Source organism: Erinaceus europaeus, chromosome 5, assembly GCF_950295315.1.
Source record: "Erinaceus europaeus chromosome 5, mEriEur2.1, whole genome shotgun sequence".
NCBI lineage: Eukaryota > Metazoa > Chordata > Mammalia > Eulipotyphla > Erinaceidae > Erinaceus > Erinaceus europaeus.
The window spans coordinates 98399954-98421802 of record NC_080166.1 but is presented as its reverse complement, the minus strand read 5'-3'; the positions used below and the strand labels follow the sequence as shown (position 1 = coordinate 98421802).

Sequence of the window (21849 nt, the reverse complement as noted above, 5' to 3'; positions counted from 1 at the left end):
CTTCATTCAGTACAGTGAGGGCTGGCCTCAAACATGAGCCATATGCTTAAAATATTTTTTAAATATCAGCAAAACTATAAACTTTATTTGAAGTCTATCTGTATCCGGTACTTTTTTCAACTATTTTGAATCCACATTTCAAATATGCTAAGCAGTATGTAGAATCTGCTATTTAAATGATTACATCAGAGTCTTCAGCCTTTTGATTATGACTTTAATAGTACACATTAAAAATATTCCACATAGTAAAATTGACTCCATTGAATTTTATAACAGGAAACAATTTGGACTTCTAATAAAAATTGAGTTAAAAAAGATAATATCATCCTTATGATCTTTGTCTAAAAGTAATTTGGAGTTGGGGAGTAATTCTATAATAAAAAAGAACACTAATAAATTCTACTTCCTTTGCTGTTACCCCTATCAAACATCTCAAGTGTTCTTTCATCATTTTTTTTTTGGGGGGGGGGAAGGGGATAATTCTGAACTAATAGGTGAAGGGCCAAACTAAGCTGAAGAGATGATTAATACAAATAATGTTAATACTCCTTGTCATATGTATACTTTGCTAAACAGTATTCCTGGAGTGCATATTCATTGTTTCCCAGGATAAATAAACTCTTCTCAGAAGTGTATTGTATATGTATTAATGTCTGCAAAGGTTAAAAACATCAAATTCTGAAATATCATGACCTGACATTAATGACCCAATAAGACATTGACATTTTGAGGGGGGTTAATAGCCCGCCATATGCAAAGATCAGTTTCTGCATTTAGCTGCTTATCTCTAAGGAAAAATATGAGCAATAATAGTACAAGTGAGCTTAATAACAAGTACAAGTCTAGTGTAGCTTTTATCCGTCCTTTTAGAAAATGAACTGAGAATTGCTGTCAGTTTGACTGGGAAGAGGAAAGGAAGAATGGTTCCATATGGGAGGCATCACTCAGCTTCTAGTTTGTGTGTGAAGGTTGTTTGCAAGGTTACCTGGCTGATACAACATAAAAATACAATTTGCATGTCAAAGCTTTGCTCCTTTTGTTAAAGATTGCCACACAAATCATTGGCCCAGGGGTTTAAATTTCACAGATGTCTAAGTTCATTTAAAAATTAAAGAGCAGTAATTTGTGATCTGCAGGGCCCTTAAATCATTCTGAATTTCCAAAATGTTTAGTTTGGCTATTATTCTTCATTCTTAACAACCTAAATGCTTAATTTTCATAGTCTGTTTTAATTTGATCTTTAAGAAATATGGTTCTTTTGTCCAAATAGGTTCCTTGGGATTTCTATATTTTGTACCTGTTGAGATGATAGAAAAGATCTTCCTTTTTATAATGTAGGCTTTTTTATTTTCTTTTTGTAAATATTATGCATTACACTGATTAGTTTTCTTTATTGAAATATCCTTTAAGTTCTGGAATAGATAGCACTTGGTCACAATTCACTTAACATACTGTTAGATTTGATTTTCTAGTGATTTTTTAGGTTTCATTTCTAGAATGTTTTTGTATATATGTTCATAAGGTGTATTGCTCTGTCTTCTTGGTCTCTCATGTCAGTATAATTCTGACCTTCTAGAATCTTAGGAAGCATTTTCTCCTATTTTTTTGAAGAGTTTTTACTAGAGTTAGTTTTATTTATTTTATTATTTTGTATTTTAGATAGGAACAGAGAGAAAGAGTAGTAGAGTGAGTGAAAGAGACCAGAGCACTAAAGGGGGGTGGGGGGTTGGCTCTACTTGAAGGGGGGTCAAGTGCTTGGCAAAGCAGTGCACTAGAGTTGGTTTAAATTGTTTAAAGGCAATGAAAAAAATCTATCAGTGAAGCCATATGGTCATGACCTTTTCCTGTTTGGGGGGGAAGGGTTGGCTGTTGAGTCTGTTGTTTTCCTTAGCATAAGTCAATTTAGTCTTTCTCTAGACCAGAGTTGATTTTGCTTCTATGAAGTTATTCATTTTTGTCTAGATAATCTAATTTGTTGTTTTATACAGTTATTCACAGTACTATCTCACTCAGATTCTTATAGTCTGATAATTTCTATAAGCTTGGTAGAAATGCCTTCATATATTTCTAGTTTTGATTTTATGAGTTTTTTGTCAAGTTGGATTTAAACATGATTTCTAGATAAGATGTCTGCTTATACCTTTTTTGATTGCTGTTCCTTTTTTTTTTTTCCTGGAGGCAGTGGTTTATATGACTTGGGCTTTAGGGCTATAATTGACATCTCTTTATGAGGTGTGTTACCACACTGTCACCACCACCACCAAAGTACTACTATCCTTTCATCATAGACCACTAGAATTCTACACATATGATTCCTTCTCCTTTCCCCTGTGGTGACCTCTTTCATTATCAGAGTTTGTTTTAATTTTAATTTTTATATACTCTATTTGTGAGATTATCTACTATTTTCTCTTCTCCTTCTGGGTTATTGCACACAAAATAACAGTTATTTTGTTAATTTGAAGTCTTCATTTACCATGTAGGTAATTACAACTAACTTGACTTTCCATATCAGCACTGCTTTTTCTGCTTCCAATAAGTTTCAGCATGTTCTGTTTCTGTTTCTGTTCTAACATTCTCAGTGAGTTCTTCTGAAATTGGAAGTCTCCTAATTAAGTAAACTATAGGAGATGTTTTCATGGTTTTGTTTACCTATATTTTATGGTATAAAATTGTGGAGAGTGTTTTGTTGGAGTACAAGTTTAAAATAGGTGATGTATGTTACTCACATGTTTAAAATGTCCTATAGTATTTTTCTTTGTTCATAAAGAAGGATACATTTCTTCATGCATATATATTTTTAAAGTTATTAGTTCAGAACATGAACATACCCCACATGATATACCATAGGCTATCTTAATTTACTTTTAATAATAATGAAAATCTTGATAAAAGCTGAAACACAGACAAAGCACTTGTCCAGCCAGTATATATATATATTTTTTCTTGTCCTCTCTGCTTCCTGAACATCTATATCCAGTATATATTCTAAGAAAGGTGAAACACTGGAGTGCTTATCCAGACCTCTGAAAGATAGACTGACTATGACTAAGGACAGTAATTAGCACTTAGGTTTATAAATGTGAGATTACCAAACTAACAATTCCTTTTAAGTGAAAGTACTACATTTTCATAGAATATTTTTCTAATTGTAGAATATTATATTTATTGTATACCAAAACAACTTTCATGTAAATGGACTAAAAACCAATATAATGGTCAATATTTTCATGTAACATATATTCACATAAAATAGACACTATCATTTTCAAAATATGACCTAAAGCTATGATTGTGTTTTAAGCCTAGAAGAGGGAAAGAATAATTATTAATAATAGTGGGAAAAGTTGACCAGATGGATTTCATTTGCTTAATAATAATTATGTGTACATATAACTTACTAAGAAATTATTCAGGTAATGTCTTAAAGTGTGTTTTATGGCAGAAGTTGGGACTTTTATCTAAGTGTTACATGCATAGTAGGTAGTAGGAACTTTATGTTGCTGATAAATGATTATGGTGCACTGTTTGTACAGTATGCAAGTCGTATATTAGGTCTGAACTTGTGAAATATCAAGTGTGTGAAATTGACATCTATAAGGAATACTTCTCTTTTAATGTGCCTATGCTTGAAATAGATTTTTTAGTGCAATGCATGTTTGTAAAACACCTGAAAGCATTTTTTTTTTCCAAAATTGAAGTGTTGGGAGTTGGGCAGTAGCGCAGCAGATTAAGTGCACCTGGCGCGAAGTGCAAGGACCAGGGTGAAGATCCCAGTTCCAGCCCCCGGCTCCCCACCTGAAGGGGCGTTGCTTCACAGGTGGTGAGCAGGTCTGCTGGTGTCTGTCTTTCTCTCCCCCTCTCTGTCTCCCCTCCTCTCTTGATTTCTCTCTGTCCTATCCAGCGACAGCAGCAACAACAATAATAATAAAACCACAACAATGATTTAAAAACAAAAAGGCAACAAAAGGGGAAAAAATGCTCTCCAGGAGCAGTGGATTCGTGGTGCAGGCACCTAGCCCTGGCAATAACCCTGGAGGCAAAAAAAAAAAAAAACTGAAGTGTTTCTGAAACAAGTGATTATTCTCTTGTAAAATAACCCATGTTTTTCTAAATTTCAATTCTTTCCTCTAAATTAACAATAAGAGAAAGATTTAAAGACACTTTTATTCCATTTAAAGGCAGGTTTTAGTGTACTTACCTTTTTTTTTTTCTTTTATTATGTGTTACCGTGGCCACTGTTACTTCAATAAGAGAATAGACCTTCTATCTTTATTTCTGTTGAAACTGCAGTAACAGTCCTAATCATTAGGAATTCAACCTGTGCTGAATTCTAACAAAGAAGACCAGGATCTTTCTGTTAGGATTCGATTTTCCTTGCTCAGACAGAAGTTAACAAATCTTCTCTGACATTACCAGGCTCTGTTGTAGTTAAAAATGTGAGAACCACCATTTCAGCCATTAAAAAATGAGGTGGTTAGTATAGAGTGATAAAGTCCATGAAATGGAAAAGAAAAAAAAAATAGAGAGATAGAGAAACTGAGTAAGAAAATCAGAGTACATGGGCCCATGTGGTGGGACACCTGGTTGAGTGCACATGTTGTAATATGCAAGGACCAAGGTTTGAGCACCTGGTCCCCACATGCAGGTAGAAAGCTTTGTGAGTGGTGAAGCAGTGTTGCAGGTAATTCTCTGTCTACCTCTCTATCACCTCTTCCCTCTTGATTTCTAGTTGTTTCTATCTAAAAATTAAATAAGTAATTATAATAAAAAATTGTAAAAAAAAAGAAAGAAAATCAAAGTGCTTGTACCAAGCGGGTTTGTGGCAATATGATCATTTGCATGTACTCTAATTCTAATAGCTCACATAACCTAAAAATTATATTCTACAGTGATAACCATTGCTTTTATCATCTTATACATTGTGTGATTGCTTCCAGAAAGCCTGCCTTTGCCAGAGAATAGGGATCTTCAGCTTTATGAAATGTTAATCAATTGAATCTTTCAAACGCAAATGAATTGAGTTTAGTTCCTTTGCAAACGAATAATCACTTGTTTCAGAAACCTCTATTTTGAAAAAAAAAACTTGCAGGTATTTTATAAATATGCATCAGTCTATATCAACTATTTCAAGCACAGGTAAATTATAAGAGAAGTATTCCTTACAGAAGTCAATTTCATATACTTGATAAAGAGGGAACTACAATACAGTCTCTTAGAGGCTACACTAAAGCCTGCCCCTAAATGGAATAAAGTCATCTGTAAATATCTCTTTTATTGTTAATTTAGAGGAAATAATTGAAATTTAGAGAAATATGGATTCTTATGCAACTAGTACATTAACTATTCACTTTTGATAAACTCCATGTTGTTAAAGTGGTAGTTATGTAATCACCTCCTAGACAAAAAATATAACTAAATTAGAGCTTATTAGAATGATGAAGACTGTGGAATCCCTATTTTGGAAATAAATAAATAAATTACATTGAAATATATAAATGGAGTTTTCAGGTTCTAGTTAAATTTGTAGATTATACAGGTATATAGAAAGGCACTGAGATACACTAAATGAAATCAGCAAGAAAACTGTCCAAAATGGGGAGAACTTGACCTCTTGAAAAATACTGCTTAGCTACTAGGAAAAAAATGTTTGACCTAGTATGAGTCAAAATCAAAGACATTTTATATTATTGATGTGGTTATAGTTTAAATTTATTTATTTTAACTTACTCTTAAGACAGTTGAATACACACACACACACACGTATGTGTGTGTGTGTGTGTGTGTGTGTATATATATATATATATGGAGAGAGAGAGAGAGAGAGAGAAAGTGTAATGGGTCAGGTTTACCATTTAATTTTATGTATCTGTATATGCAGATGGTCATAACTATATAATAGTTTTATATTACTCATGAATACATGTGCGTGTTAAGTTGCCTATATGCATCCATATATACATGTATATGGGGTAGATTTGTAATTTATGGTTCATGGACAATCTATAACATTCTGTACCTTAGGTTTCTACTGAAAATATTGCAAGTGTACTATTGATTATGATTTTCTCCACTTTAATTAATATCACAATTAATATTTGTTTCCTCATTATGTTGTTTGGGAACACTTAGGCAAGATAATGCCCATAGGAAAAAGAATAAAATATCACAATTGACATAGATTTCTTTTTGAGTGCTTCAATATACACGAATTAAATGATCTTAGTATAATTACTATACTTGAAATTGTAAAATTGAATGGTGCCCTTGGACATAATCCAAAAGCAAACCTCATTTCATTACAGTTGTTCGCTTTAAAGGGAAGAAAGTAGCATACCGAAATTCAGGAGAGTCACATTTGCAACTGAGTGTGGCATTAACTTCCATTCCACCTTTTGTATTAATAAATTCTGCTGGACTATCCACTTCTTTAGAAATGGCTCAATTTAGCATATGAGAGAAGCCATTGTCTAATCATGATTATAATAACATCTGTTCCTATTCCCCTTCATTTTTGGTGAATAGCATAGTTAGTGACTACATTATTTTGTCAGCATTTTATGATAATGAAGTTTGGCCAACTTCATAGTTATGCTGAATAACATCACCTGGACCATTACATTTGCATTTAATTGTAGTTCAGAACATCTTTATTCCCTGGAGTATTACATGAAATTTTTACAGACATTCTCTGTCTTCTTAAGATCTCAACTTTACCTCTTACAGTGTTCTTTCTTTTCGTAAAAATCTTTGCTCCTGTTGCCTTATGAGGGAATAAAAGTAATTATGAGAAATGTTAATTATTATTATTATAACAGGATTCATTCTTCTATTTGTATTGATGGTGACTGTATTGATGATTCTGTTCAAATTTATTTTTACTTAAATCTTAGAAGTCATTATCAGCCTTCTTCCTATGTACCTACACCCTTAATTATTTTAATTTCTGTAATATTTTCTGTTACTCTTCTCCTGTTTCCTTTCTTTTAGAAAATGTTTTATTATCTTTATTTATTAATTGGAAATAGACAGCCAGAAATCAAGAGGGAAGAGGGTGATAGGGAGAGAGATAGACTCTTGCAACAGTACTTCACCACTTTCAAAGCTTTCCTCCTACAGGAGGGAACCTGTTTCCTTTCCTACAGGACTGAATTGTGCTTATATCAACTCTGGAACATGTCTTGATAATTCATACTCCAAGCTCACTGCATTTTGTCTGTTTTCTTCCCTGTGCCATATCTTGTTTTTTCCACAGAGTGGCTGGGATAATGGGACTTGATGGAAGATTCCAGAAAATAGCTTTTATGGCAGAATACTCTTTTATGGAGGGTAACTAGGATAGTAGATTGCCCAAGTAGGGCAAAGCACAGGGTTCTTTAAACAGAGGGTGCTATCAGTTGTTTTAAGTGACACAGTGAGATGTGAAAGTATGTGGACTGAGAAGAGCAAATGAACTGGCCTTATCCATTAAGTCCAGCTGTGACTTTTAAAAGATTGTTTCAATCGGGTAGTGAGATTGGAAACTAGATTGCAAGATGCTAGAGAGTAAATGAGCAGTAAGAAATTAAATGAAGTGTGAATATACCAGTGGGTTTCAAAGCTTTGGATTTTTTTTTTTTTTATTAAGAGGAGACCCTTTTAAAAAACTAGATCTTATGAGAAAGCCTGAAACTGCTTAGAAGTAGGGCTATCATTCCTTTGTGCCTCCTTGGGTCTCTCAGAATCAGACTTTATCTGTATATACAATTTGTAAACTAAAGGCATATCATGCCTTTGAGAATTTAACTGGGCAAGAAGGTAAAGATGCTTGGAATAGAAGGAGGCCAAAGTATATATATCTTAAAAGGCTGAACTAAAATATCTCCTCCGTGGTGTGTGTATGTGTGTTTTGAGTAAAGAGAAGGTTTCATATGAAATGCTACACTGACTAGATCTGTCCTTAATTATCTTAAAAATAATCCTACCTGGTCTCTGTTTTCACCCCCACCTTCACACCCCCAGCTCTCCAACTTAATTTCTGGGACATTAAAATCCACTGAGAACACTATAAAGCCATTGCTCCAAGTGGCTGTTTTTCCTGTGTTTTTGTTTTTGATAGAGACAGAGAAATTCAGTGGGGGGGAAGGAAGATAGGGAAAGAAAAAGACACTTGCTGTACTGTTGGTATGCATGAGACCCCTTCTGTTTCATTTGGTTTAAATCCCCCCTGCTTAACACTATTCTATTTACATAACCACTTCATTCTATTTACATAACCACTGTTAACAAGTTCCACCCTCCCTCCAGGGCATTTGTGGTTCAGTGATAGGATTCTCACCTAATCTGCCCCTTTTGTCACACTCTGATTTTCACCAGTCACTTTTCTCTCCACCCTCTCTATGTCACACCCTGTTTCCACCTTACTTGGCAAGTATATATAAAGACAGCATTGTGAGTTTTACAGTACTTTACCTTGAGTTCAGCTTAGCTCATCTTAGATTGTGCTGCGTCCTGCATGAATAAAGAGATACTGCGTACAACCCAGCCATGAGTCCCTGGTCGTCTGTTACCCGCCCGTGAAGCCAGCCCGGCGAAAACAACATAACCCGTTGAAAACAACACTGTACTATGTCATGTCTCCTGAAGATTTCCCCCTGCAATTAGAGACTGGGGACTTGAACCTGGGTCCTTACTTATGGGAATGTGTGTACTCTATTGGTTGCACCATCACTCAGCCCCTTTGCTCTCAGTTCTTAATCTAAAGAGAAAACAGAGATTGCTGGCCCCAGAGGGCTTTACTCTTAGCATTTTTTTTTTGTCTCCATTTCACTGAATTCTAAGTAGAGGCTTGATTTTTTTTTAACTGGCCCCTTTTTCTAGACTTAAAACAAGTGGTTTTATGGAAGCCATGTAATGTTTGACCTGATATACAATAAAAACTATTAAAATCATGACTCTGCATTTCAGATAGATAAAACTACATACTTTTCATTCAAATTGCTGAATTCACATGTGAGTTCACTTTTTTTTCAAAGTTTATGGAATTAATTTATTTGGAGAAACATAATATACATGCATACATACATACATACATGCCTTACATATATACCTGTGTACACATACATATGTTTGCACACCACAGGATTCTTTTGGTGGAGTACAAGAGCCAAGTTCTGTGAAAGAAGAGTCACAAGATAGGTAATATTGCCCTCACTTTAAAATGCATCTTTTTTTTTTGTATTTATTCATTCCCTTTTGTTGCCCTTGTTGTTTTATTGTTTTAGTTATTATTGTTATTGTTACTAATGTCATTGTTGTTGGATAGGACAGAGAGAAATGGAGAGAGGAGGGGAAGACAGAGAAGGGGAGAGAAAGATAGATGCCTGCAAACCTACTTCACCGCCTGTGAAGCGACTTCCCTGCAGTGGGGAGCCAAGGGCTTGAACTGGGATCCTTCCTCAGGTGCCACATGCGCTTAACCCGCTGCACTACTGCCCGACTCCCAGAATACATCTTTTCGGAAGAAAGTGATATTCTGTCCACTTCTTCAGACCCTAAGACTATTAATTATTCTAAAGTTTTCAGTTTCTCTCTGAAATCTAAACATTTTGGTTTAAGCCCAGGAAATCTCCCCTGGAACTCAAAGGTCAGTAAATTACAAACCTCCCCTGAAAAAAATGACCTGTGGATAGGTATTGGGATGGACAGAGGTTATGTGAGATAACCCCCCACAAAAAAAAAGCATGAATACCTGATGATCTCACTCAAAAGCAGAACTTAAAAAATAAAGACAAAACAGGGAAAATACAAAGGAAAACATAAACTATTGCACCAAAGCAAAGGCCGTTGTTGTGGTGTCAAGGGATCCAACCGGGGAGGGAATATATATATTTAAATTAATTAATTAATTAATTTTTTTTTACCAGAGCACTGTTTAGCTCTGGCTTATGGCAGTGTGGTGGATTGAACCTGGGACTTGAGAGCTTCAGGCCTGAAAGTCTCTTTGCATAACCATTATGCTATGCCCCCACCCTGGGACTATATTTTTTTCAGGCAGGGAGTGACAGTTGAGGATTTCCTTTCAATTACTTATCATGTTTGCATAGATCATGAGTGACTAAAGAGTATATAGCATGGTATCTAAAAGCATGATCTATAGGATGATAAATCTCTTTTTATACATGTTTTTAGTTTTGTCAACTAAGGCAAAAATAATGTAGCATTTCAAGCTTTTTCTTACCTGCTGAAAATTCCCAAAATCAATTCCTACTTTGTCAGAAGAATGTAATTAATGTAGGGAGAGTGTCTGCTTTGTGCATGGTACATAGAATGTCTAGCAAATACTAATGTTGGGGCCATTACGAAATGGGGAAGACTATCCTTTGTGTTTTTGAGTTTGCATTTGGCATATGAGTGACAGATTTCACAAACTGGCTGAAAAATTTTTCACTGCCTGCTAGTTTACATGTCTCAAATGCTTTCTGAAGAATTCAGAATCCATTATTCCTCTTCTAAAGAAATATGTCCTATTTGGAAAAGTTAAGTAGATACTTATAATTAATTATTCTCACACACTGTATGTGGTTGATTCAGATTATCCTTACAGATGGAGATTGAAGATTTTTGCTGTAAAGACTTTATAGTGTTTGCTTTGTGCATGGTACATTTCTGTTAGGGTGTAGTGTCCTGTCACATAGTTATATTAACTAATTTTATTATTTTTATTTTTATTTTATTATTTAAAAATTTTTAAAAAATATTTATTTTCCCTTTTGTTGCCCTTGTTATTTTTTATTGTTGTTGTAGTTATTATTGTTGTTATTGATGTTGTTGTTGGATAGGAGAGAGAGAAATGGAGAGAGGAGGGGAAGACAGAGAGGGGGAGAGAAAGACAGATACCTGCAGACCTGCTTCACGGCCTGTGAAGTGACTCCCCTGCAGGTGGGAAGCCGGGGGCTCGAACTGGGATCCTTCCGCCGGTCCTTGCACTTTGCGCCACGTGCCCTTAACCCACTGCGCTACCACTCGACTCCCTATTATTTTTATTTTTAAAGGAACTTTTAAAAAAAAATTATTTTAATGAGAGATATAGGAGAGGCAAGAGAGACCAGAGCACTGCTCAGCTCTGGTTTATGGTGTGGTGCTGGGGATGGAATCTGGGAGCTTGGAGCCTCAGATATGGAAGTCTCTTTGCATAACTATTATGTTGTCTCCCCAGCCCAAATAATTTTAGTATAGGTGGTTTAACTTCACAAAAATTAGGGGAAAAACTTTTGATAGAAGCTTCTGGTAATGACTTCGGTGGGATTCTTAAGTCACTTTATGATAATCCTCCCATATACTTTTCTATGTTCTTCTTACTTAGTACAAAGCAAGTTATGGCTCAATTGACTTTCTGTCTGCTTAATAAATATTGATATATTGAATGCATTCATGCACGTCCACATGTGATCCATCTTGAAAGGTGGAGTCATTATGCAGGGCGGTTTCAATGCATTTGTTCCTCATTCATTGGTACAGCTTTTGAGATGAATCATTATGCAGATATTGGGGACATTCATGAAAGGGTGTGGGGAGGAAAAAAAGAGTAGCTTTTTAATAGTTATTGAAAAGATAGCATCCACAGCAGAATAGAGTGAATGCAGACCCTATTGTGCATGTTGTATTAGTAATTTGTTTTAGGTAATAGGAAGAGGTAATTGAAAGTGAAATGGGCAATTTTCTTACTGTAAAAACTGTGACGATTGCAGGAATAAAATACGTATTTCTTTCACCAGGATTCTATGGCCCAAGATTAATAATTCAATTACAAACTAAGCTATACTTATATAGTTGTAGAAGGTTTGTTGTAGACCTCTGACTAAACAAAGTCATGATTAAGTGCTCATTTGATTATTTGGATTCTTATTCATATTTTGGAATTGAACAGTGTAAATTGGATCATATGGTAGTTTTACTTTTTACTTTTCTAGAATACTCATGCTGTTTTCTATAATAGCTATGGCGAAGTTGTGGCATATCTGGTTAAGCGCACAAACTACAGTGTGCAAGGACTGAGGTTCAATCACCTGGTCCCCACCTGCAGGGGGAAGGCTTAAGAAGTGCTGAAGTAGAGGTGTCTCTCTTTCTCTCTTCATCTCTATCTCCATTTCCTCTCTCAATTTACACCTCTCCTATCCCAATTTACATTTCCACCAAAAGTTTATAATGGCCTCCTTTTCTCCACATCTGTATTAATGATTATTATTAACATATTATTTTATACTTTAATTAAGAGCTTAGTATTTGGTACCATATATCCATTTGTTGTTGGATAAAATCATAGGAGGTTCTCATCTTGTTAAAACTCCTATTGAAATTGGTTTAGAAATTGTCACATATCATTTGTGATACAGGATTTTATTAATCGCTATTTCAAGTTGGTAATAGTTTTCAGTGACATTCATTATTTAAAAAAAAATGCCTAGTTTTAAAGAAACAGTTGTCCTATAGTACCAGAAGATGTCTTAATGTTGAGTACTTTTTCTAAACAACCGAACTCTGTAACCCCATGTCTCTGAAATAAGATTCCTAAGTGTTTGTGGTCAGAGAGAGAAAAACATCAACATGAGTAAGGAAGTAGAGTTTCAGTAACAGTTGTTCCTATGTCCTTTCATTTATCAGGTCAAGAATGTTACATTGAGCCGGAACTTCACGTCAGCCTTTACTCTCCACAGAATGACACGTCAGCCTTTACTCTCCACAGAATGACACACCACTATCAAGTGTTAGGAGTTAAGTGGTTTAACAGATTTTTATCCTGATTTACTTATCCCCCATTTACAACTAAAAAAAAAAAAAAGCAGAATATAGTAGTTTCACTCAAAAAAATAATTTCTACACTAAAGACATTTATAAATAATGTAGCAGCACAAAAATAGGAATTTTATTGCTAAAAATCTAAGAAGGTCACACACTAAACAGACTGTTTTTAAATGTTTTAAAATTTGCCTAAAGGAAAATGAGAATTAAAAAATGAGAATAAAAGAAAATTGTGTTTTGCCTGTGGTTTATGCAAAGAAAACTCTGGCTATTTCCTGAAAACATTCTAAAAAAAAAAAAAAGGTTATAGCCTTCCTTACCTTAAACAAAAAAACCAACCAAACAAAAAAAATCCTTAAATACAAGCTATGATACAGTTAAAATAAAATTCAAAAGAATAAATTATTAAAATTTAAAAAAATAAATCAATAAATAATTCAGAGACTGGATGATGTTGTATCTCAAAAAGCGTGGACATTGCAATGATTAGGACCCAGGTTCAGGCCCCAGGTCCCTACTTCTCATGAGAGAGGAAGCAGTCCTGAGGTTTCTTCTTTTCTCCCTCTCTATCTCCCCTTACCTCTGGATGTGTCTCTCTCTCTCTACCCAGTAAACATATATAATTCTATTATTTGTCTTCTTAAAAAATGTTTGCTCTCTCTAACACCTTTTCTTTTTTAATTGCCACCTAGGGTATTGCTAGGTGATTGTGCCTGCGTGATGAATCCACCATGCCTCATTTTCTTCTTTTTTTTTTTTAATTTTTATTATTATGCATTTATTGATTCATTCACAAAACTGTGATCAGTAGTATAACTTCACATATTAATATTTGTATATGTCATTCTGTAATCACAAACTTCTAATACCATTTACCTGCTCCTCTCACCAACACCACCTTCTTCTGCTTCCTTGGTAACCACTTTTTTTTGCTGTCAGAGTCTAAGAATTCTTTTTTTTTTTTTTTTTTTTAAATTTTTTATTTAAGAAAGGATTAGTGAACAAAGGCATAAGGTAGGAGGGGTACAACTCCACACAATTCCCACCACCCAATCCCCATAACCCACCCTCTCCCATGATAGCCTTCCCATTCTCTAGCCCTCTGGGAGCATGGACCCAGGGTCGTTGAGGGTTGCAGAAGGTAGAGGGTTTGGCTTCTGTAATTGCTTCCCCGCTGAACATGGGCGTTGACTGGTCGGTCCATACTCCCAGTCTGTCTCTCTCTTTCCCTAGTAAGGTGTGTCTCTGGGGAATCTGAGCTCCAGGACACATTGGTGGGGTCTTCAATCCAGGGAAGCCTAGCCAGCATCCTGGTGGCATCTGGAACCTGGTGATTGAAAAGAGAGTTAACATACAAAGCCAAACAATTTGTTGAGCAATCATGGATCCCCAGTTTGGAATAGTGGAAAGGAAGTGTTAGGGAGGTACTCACTGCAAACTCTAGTGTAATCCTGCTTTCAGGTATATATTTTGCAGTAGTTTATGGATACGTGTGCACATACGCTCTCTCTCACAGAAACTGTTGTATGTCTAGGTTATGGGACTTTGTTAGAAAGTGAACTACCTGAGATGAAATTAGAGTGTACTATAAAAGGAAAGGTCTCACCCAAGTAATGAAGCTGAAGGGTTGTCATTCCACACGTGAAGTCTCTGGATACACTCTGAGGTGAAGCATGTTGAGATGGCGATCGTTGCTTTGGTTAGGTTGTGATCAGCGGATGCAATATTATTTGATATGGATTGGGAGATGCATACGGGAAAGTGAGCCCTATCCAAGGGTGCCAGGACTGGGGGAAGTAGGGGCTCTACAGTGAAGATGTGAGGTTCCTGCTGTCTTAGGGTTCAAAAAGACAATCAATAGTTAATATTATCATCACATTATTTGTTAATTGGGTTAACTTTGAAAAGTCCCTTTGTTATGGTTTGCTGTACAGTACCCAGTATCTTGTATATAGCTGTGCTATTGGAAGCTTCTAATCTACTTGGTCTAGGCTTTTGAGAGAGTCCGCATATCAAATACGTAGCCTATCTATTAAAAAGATTCAGTTTGTCTTTTGAGAACCTTTGAGACTTACAATTGATTTCCCCCTCTCATATTAATTAACTACTGATTTATATGTCTACATTTTGCTAGGAGTGTACATAAACACCATTCCCATCACCAAAGGACCGTGACCCATCCCTCCCGCCCACTCCCACCCCCCACTGGCCCAGGAAGCTACATGTCTACCCCTCACCACTGGGTTTTTACTTTGGTGCCCTACTTACAATTTGATCAGGTCCTGCTTTTAGTTTCCCTTTCAGATCTTCTAAGTCAGCTTCTGTTGATGAGTGGGATCATCCCATACTCATCTTTAACTTTCTGACTTAGTTCACTTAACATAATTCCTTCTAGCTCTGTCCAAGATGGGTCAGAGAAGGTGGGTTCATTGTTCTTGATAGCTGCATAGTATTCCATTGTGTATATATACCACAACTTTCTCAGCCATTCATCTGTTGTTGGGCACCTGGGTTGCTTCCAGGTTTTAGCTATTATGAATTGTGCTGCTATGAACATAGGAGTACACACCTCTTTTTGGTTGGGTGTTATGGAGTCCTTGGGGTATAACCCCAGGAGAGGAATTATTGGGTCATATGGAAGGTCCATGTCTAGCCTTCTGAGAGTTTTCCAGACTGCTCTCCACAGAGGCTGTACCAATTTACATTCCCACCAGCAATGTAAAAGGGTTCCTCTGTCCCCACATCCTCTCCAGCATTTGTTGCTGCTGTCCTTTTTGATGTATGCCATTCTTACAGGAGTGAGGTGGTATCTTAGTGTTGTCTTAATTTGCATTTCTCTGACAATCAGTGACCTAGAGCAGTTTTTCATATGTTTGTTAGCCTTTTGGATCTCCTCTGTGGTGAATGTTTTGTTCATTTCCTCTGCCCATTTTTGGATGGGGTCATTTGCTTTTTTGCGGCTAAGTTTGCTGAGCTCTTTATATATTTTGGTGATTAGTTTCTTGTCTGATGTCTGGCATGTGAAGATCTTCTCCCATTCTGTGAGGGGTCTCTCTGTTTGTTTAATAGTTTCTTTGGATGTGCAGAAGCTTTTCAATTTGATGTAGTCCCATTGGTTTGTTTCTGCTTTGGTCTTCCTTGCAATTGGGTTTGATTCATCAAAGATGTCCTTGAGGTGTAGATGGGAAAGTGTTTTACCAATGTTTTCCTCTAAGTATTTGATTGTTTCTGGTCTGACATCTAGGTCTTTGATCCATTTGGAGTTGATTTTTGTTTCTGGTGAGATAAAGTGGTTCAATTTCATTCTTCTGCATGTTTCAACCCAGTTTTCCCAGCACCATTTATTGAAGAGAGCCTCCTTCTTCCATTTAATCTTTTGGGCCCCCTTATCAAAGATTAGATGCCCATAGGTGTTGGGATTTACTTCTGGGCTTTCAATTCTGTTCCACTGGTCTGTGTGCCTATTTTTGTTCCAGTACCATGCTGTTTTGATGATGATGGCTGCCTCATTTTCTTTTTATCTTTCTAAAAGAACAATGATGTATTTGTTTATTTTAGGACGGAGAGAAATTGAGAGGGGAGGCAAAGATAGAAAGAGAATGGAGAAACACCCACAACCCTGTTTCATCACTAGGGAAGCTTCTCCCCTGAGGGTAGAGATTGAAGGCTTGGGCCAGGTGGTGTCACATCTGGTTGAGCACACATGTTACAACCCAGGGTTCAAGCCCTGGGTTCCCACCTGCAGGGGGGAAGCTTTGCAGGTGGTGGAGCAGATCTGCAGGTGTCTCACTATCTCTTTCCCTCTCTATCACTCCCCCTCAATCTCTGGCTGTCTCTATTCAATTAATAAATAAAGATAAAAAAGAATAAATTATTTATAATGCTTAAAATTTTCCTTTCTTAGTCATTTTTCCATTTAACTTCATATTCAGGTAGTATTGGATGAATCTTTACTGTATTTAAAAATATTTTCCTTGGTGATTACATGTTCTCTTTCTCACATTTCAATCTGTGTATAGTGCTGAAAAAGTAAGAGTTGTAAGATATTTTAGCAGGAAATCATGAAAAATATAAATAATAATGGTACAATGTTTAACAAATAGCTTTTTAAAAATATTTTATTTATTAGAAAGATAGGAGGAGACAGAGAGAACCAGACATCACACTGGTACATGTGCTGCCGGGGATTGAACTCTGGACCTCATGCTTGAGAGTCCAATGCCTCATCCACTGCACGGACCACAACAAACAGCTTTTTATTCAGTAAATGATAGGGTTTTACTTATAAATTTGTGTTGGCTAATTATAAAGACACAGCATTTACTGATTTTTCTCCTCAAAAAGCAGGAGGTTAAGAATGAAGAAGATGCAAATAATTATGATTTCTCTGATGTTGCATTTTCCTTAGCACTTGGTATTAATCAGTCATATTTTGAACATCCACATTTCATTTGACTCACAGGGAAATTACTTTTGTTTTGAAAGAGTATAATATATATACATAGGCATATACACGTGTGTAAATGCATACATATACATATGTGATCTTTTTTTAGATAGAGACAGAAATGGAGTGAAAGACCACAGCACTGAAGGATGGGCTTGAACCGTGGTCATTCACATGACATGGGTATAATTTTGACTAAACAATTTTCTATAAAAAAAATATAATACAGCTCTGAGTATAAACATGCTGTGCATTCTCTATCAAACTGAGTGAGTATTAAATCCCTATTCAGTAGCCACACAGTAATATCTAAAAAAGCACAAGGACTTAAACATTTTTTAAATATTTATTTATGAGAGAAGGAGGGAGGGAGAGAGGGAGGTGGGGAGAGAGGGAGGGGGAGAGAGAGAGAGAGAGAAAGGGAGAGAGAAAGAGAGAGAGAGGGAGAGAGATCATAGCAATGCTCACCTCTGGCTTATGGTAGTGCTGGGGATTGAATCTGGGACCTCAGAGTTACAGACATGAAAGTCCTTTGCAGAGCCATTACACTGTCTCTTTAGCTGTATTTTGCATCAATAGTGTTTCATTTGGTTAAGTGAAGATAATTATTAAACTGCTTATAATATGACTTTTAAAATTGCTACTGAAAGTGGGTGAAAGATAAAGGATTTGTGACAGTGGACCTGATCATTTTTCCTTTTCCTTTCATTCTCTCCTTCTCTACCTCTGTCTCTCACACCCACCAAGAGAGAGTAAGAAAAACACCTGAAGCGGGAGTCGGGCTGTAGCACAGCGGGTTAAGCGCAGGTGGCACAAAGCACAAGGACCAGCATAAGGATCCCGGTTCGAATCCCGGCTCCCCACCTACAGGGGAGTCATTTCACAGGCGGTGAAGCAGGTCTGCAGGTGTCTATCTTTCTCTCCTCCTCTCTTGTCTTCCCCTCCTCTTTCCATTTCTCTCTGTCCTATCCAACAATGACAACAACAATAATAACAACAAGGGCAACGAAAGGGAATAAATAAAAAATATTTTTTAAAAAACTATAAAAAAAGAAAAACACCTGAAACACTACCTTACACCTTGTGAAGCTTTCTATTTGTAGCTAGTGATTGGGGTCTTGAACCCTGTTCCTGAGACATACTAATATATGTGCTCTTGTCTCTGTTTTGAATCTTTATGTTTGAAAAAGATGACAGTTAAATTTTAGTTGGGCATTGTTCCTCTAATTGCTACAACAATCTGGAAGGTCTCACCAGGAGAACCTTTTAAAATATTTCAAGTTGAAGGAATCAGGCGGTAGCGGGGCAGGTTAAGCACGTGTGGCGCAAAGTGCAGGGACTGGCCTAAGGATCCCAGTTTGAGCCCCTGGCTCCCCACCTGCAGAGGAGTCGCTTCACAGGCGGTGAAGCAGGTCTACAGGTGTCTATCTTTCTCTCCTCCTGTCTGTCTTCCACTCTTCTCTCCATTTCTTTCTGTCCTGTCCAACAACAAGGACATCAATAACAATAACGATGATAACAACAACAATAAAAAACAAGGGAAACAAAGGGAAAGTAAATAAATAAATATTAAAAAATTTTAAAGTATTTCAAGTTGAGTAAGCTTCAAGTTAATATAACTCCTTGCTTGTAGTATATTCCACCAGGTAATGGTCAATGTAATTTTCCTAGTCTTGTATATGAAAGTTACAAATGTGAGAGTTGAAGTCTTATCTTCAGTATTCATTTCTTATTTGCCTAATAGAGCTGCTCATATTTCATAACATAATCATATTTAGACTGCAAAGAATTGCATTTTTTTAATTTCCTTTATGGTGCCAGGGGTCAAACTCAGGACATCTGGCTTGCAAAGCATGTTCTCTAGCACTGGGCTAGGACCCCACTCTTTGTTAATATTCTTTTTTATTATTCATAAAAAGGAAACACTGAAAAAAACCATAGGATAAGGGGGGTACAACTGGACACAATTCCCACCACCAAAACTCCATATCCCTTCCCCTCCCCTGATAACTTTCCTATTCTTTAACCCTCTGGGAGTATGGACCCAGGGTCATTATGAGGTTTAGAAGGTGGAAGGTCTGGCTTCTGTAACTGCTCCCCTGCTGAACATGGGCATTGACAGGTCTGCACAATCATCTTTAAGTGTAGAAATCAACTTAACTTTAGCATAGTTTCCTTTTTTTTTTTTTAATTGCTGACAAGGTTATTACTGGGGTCCTGTGTCAGTGACAGCACTATGGATCCACTGCACCCAGTGACTATTTTTTACTCCCACCCTACCTCTTCCTCCCTTTCAATTTTTATTTAATAAGACAGAGAGAAATTGAGAGGGGAAGAGGAGATAGAAAGGCACAGAGAAAGAGACCTCTGCAAACACGCATCACTGCTCATGAAGCATTCCATTTGCAAGTGGGGAGTGGAAGCTTTCAATCCAGCCCTCACACATGGTAATGTGTGCACTCAACAAGACAAGCGACTGCCCAGTCCCCTATACATTCAATTTTACTTTTCTTTCTATTGCCAGTATTTCACTTCCTAGGGATGAAATTTTTTTTCCAGATAGTGACAGAGAGAGACAAAAGGAAGAACACCACAACATCAAAGCTGCTTCTGTGTGTTGGGGGGCCAGTGGGTTGTCAGCATGGCCAGACAAGTACACTATACAGGTGAACTATTTTGCTGCCTCTACTTTTTGTTACTTATACACTTTTGAAACAGGTCTTCCTTTAGGTACCTTTGAATGTATCCTGAAAAATATTTCACAGTTAACTTGCTTAAAATACACACTCCTACACAAAATGAAACATGAACTGGACAAAGTATATTGCACCCAAGCAAAGAATTCTGAGGAAAAAGAGATAAGGAGGGGCAGTAGAGAACTTTGGAGACCTGGTGCATAACGAAATCCTACTCAAATGTCAATGAATGAACTATAAAGCATTCATCCCCCTCAATAAAAATATTTAAATGTTCTGTTAAAAAAGAACTCACTCCCCCAAATCTGGATTGTAGTGATTACTAATTACTGTGTTGTAAATACTTATATTGTTACCAGCCTCAGATCTCCAACATGGTGCCACTGAATATGGAATAGGGGAGAGACATACTGACAAGATTATAGTGCTTCCACCAGAGACATAATTAAGCTCATGAGTTCAGACACTAGGAAAACATAAGTAATAAGCAATAAAGTGACTCATTGTGTAGAAGACAGAAGTTGGATATGTGAGACCCCAGGTTCATTCCTCAGCACCACTTATGCCAGAGTATTCTCTCATCTTGTCTGTCAAAATAAGTAGGTACATCAATAATTCTTTTTAAGTCTTTATTTATTATTGGCCAGAGAGAGAGAGAGAAATTGAGAGGGGAGATAGAGAGACAGAAAGACAGAGAGACACCTATAATCCCTGCTTCACCACTGATGAAGCTTTCTCCCTGAAGTTGGGGACCAGCCACTTGAGCCCAGGTCCTTGCATACTTAATCAGGTATGCCACCACCTGCCCCCTCATTATTAATAATTGTGTAGGAAATAATATAATAAGTAAGAATTTGTACATTTCACTTCATATATCATTTATTTATTTATTGCCTCCAAAGTTATCACTAAGGCTAGATGCTGGCACTATGAATCCATGGTTCCTGGTAGCCAATTTTTCTTTCTAATTTATTTTTATTTGACAGGACAGAGAGAAATTGAAAGCAAAGAGGACAAAGAGAGGGAGAGAAAAAGATGTTCAACTGCAAACCTGTTTCACAACTCATGAAGTGTCTTCCCTTAATGTGGGGAATGGGGCCTTGAAACCAGATCCTTGTGCATGGTGATTTGTGTGATAACTGGGTGCATTACTGCCCAACTTATAATTGATTTATTACAAGCTAATCATAAATTCTTAAAATTATCATGTCTGTCTATACTAATCACAGGCTCCCCACATTCTTGATAATTGCAGCCCATGAACCCCTTTCACGTGCTGGTTCCCACCTGAGGAAGAAAGCTGCAGATGTCTCTCTCTCTCCCTCTCTACCTCTCCCTCCCTTATCAATTTCTTTCTGTCTCTATCCAATAATAAATAAATAAATACAATTTTAAAATAACATCAAATAAAGCTTGTGTTGCCTCTTGTATTTCTTCTCATAGAAATTTATATCATCATAGAAGTTATTTTCTGTATCACCACTAAGTTTTGAAATCTTTTGAAGGATATACTTGTTCTTTCTCATTTTGTCACCACTCTGTGGATAATTTGTTGTGCTTTCCCAGCAACAAATGAAGAATCTGGTACCATTATAGTCCAGTGAATTGTGTTTCTTTTTGGTAGACTGAATGAATAAGATACTGATAGGATAGAATAAAATTCAACAGTAAGTAGTTCAAGGACTAGTTATATTGAAAGGTAAACCTATTTGCAAAGTTATTTCCCTTTTCTCTTAGTACTGGAATGAAGGGTAGAAACTGGACGGTGGTATAATGACTCACTTTTTTTGTGAATTAGTAATAAAAAAAACATGAAGATAGAAGTATGGAGCTGTTGGGTTTAATATAGAAAATTTTAATTTTTTATTAGTGACTTAATAATGATCGAGAAGATGGTGGGATAAGATGGGTACAATTCCACACAAT

At 36.4% G+C, this 21849-nt stretch overlaps 1 protein-coding gene across 1 annotated transcript in view; it reads left to right on the top strand.

Annotated features, from left to right (window-relative positions):
• The window catches only part of GPC5 (glypican 5), a 1586725-nt gene that overhangs the window by 965899 nt on the left and 598977 nt on the right, over window positions 1-21849 (top strand). The gene's annotated exons all lie outside the window — the stretch shown is intronic.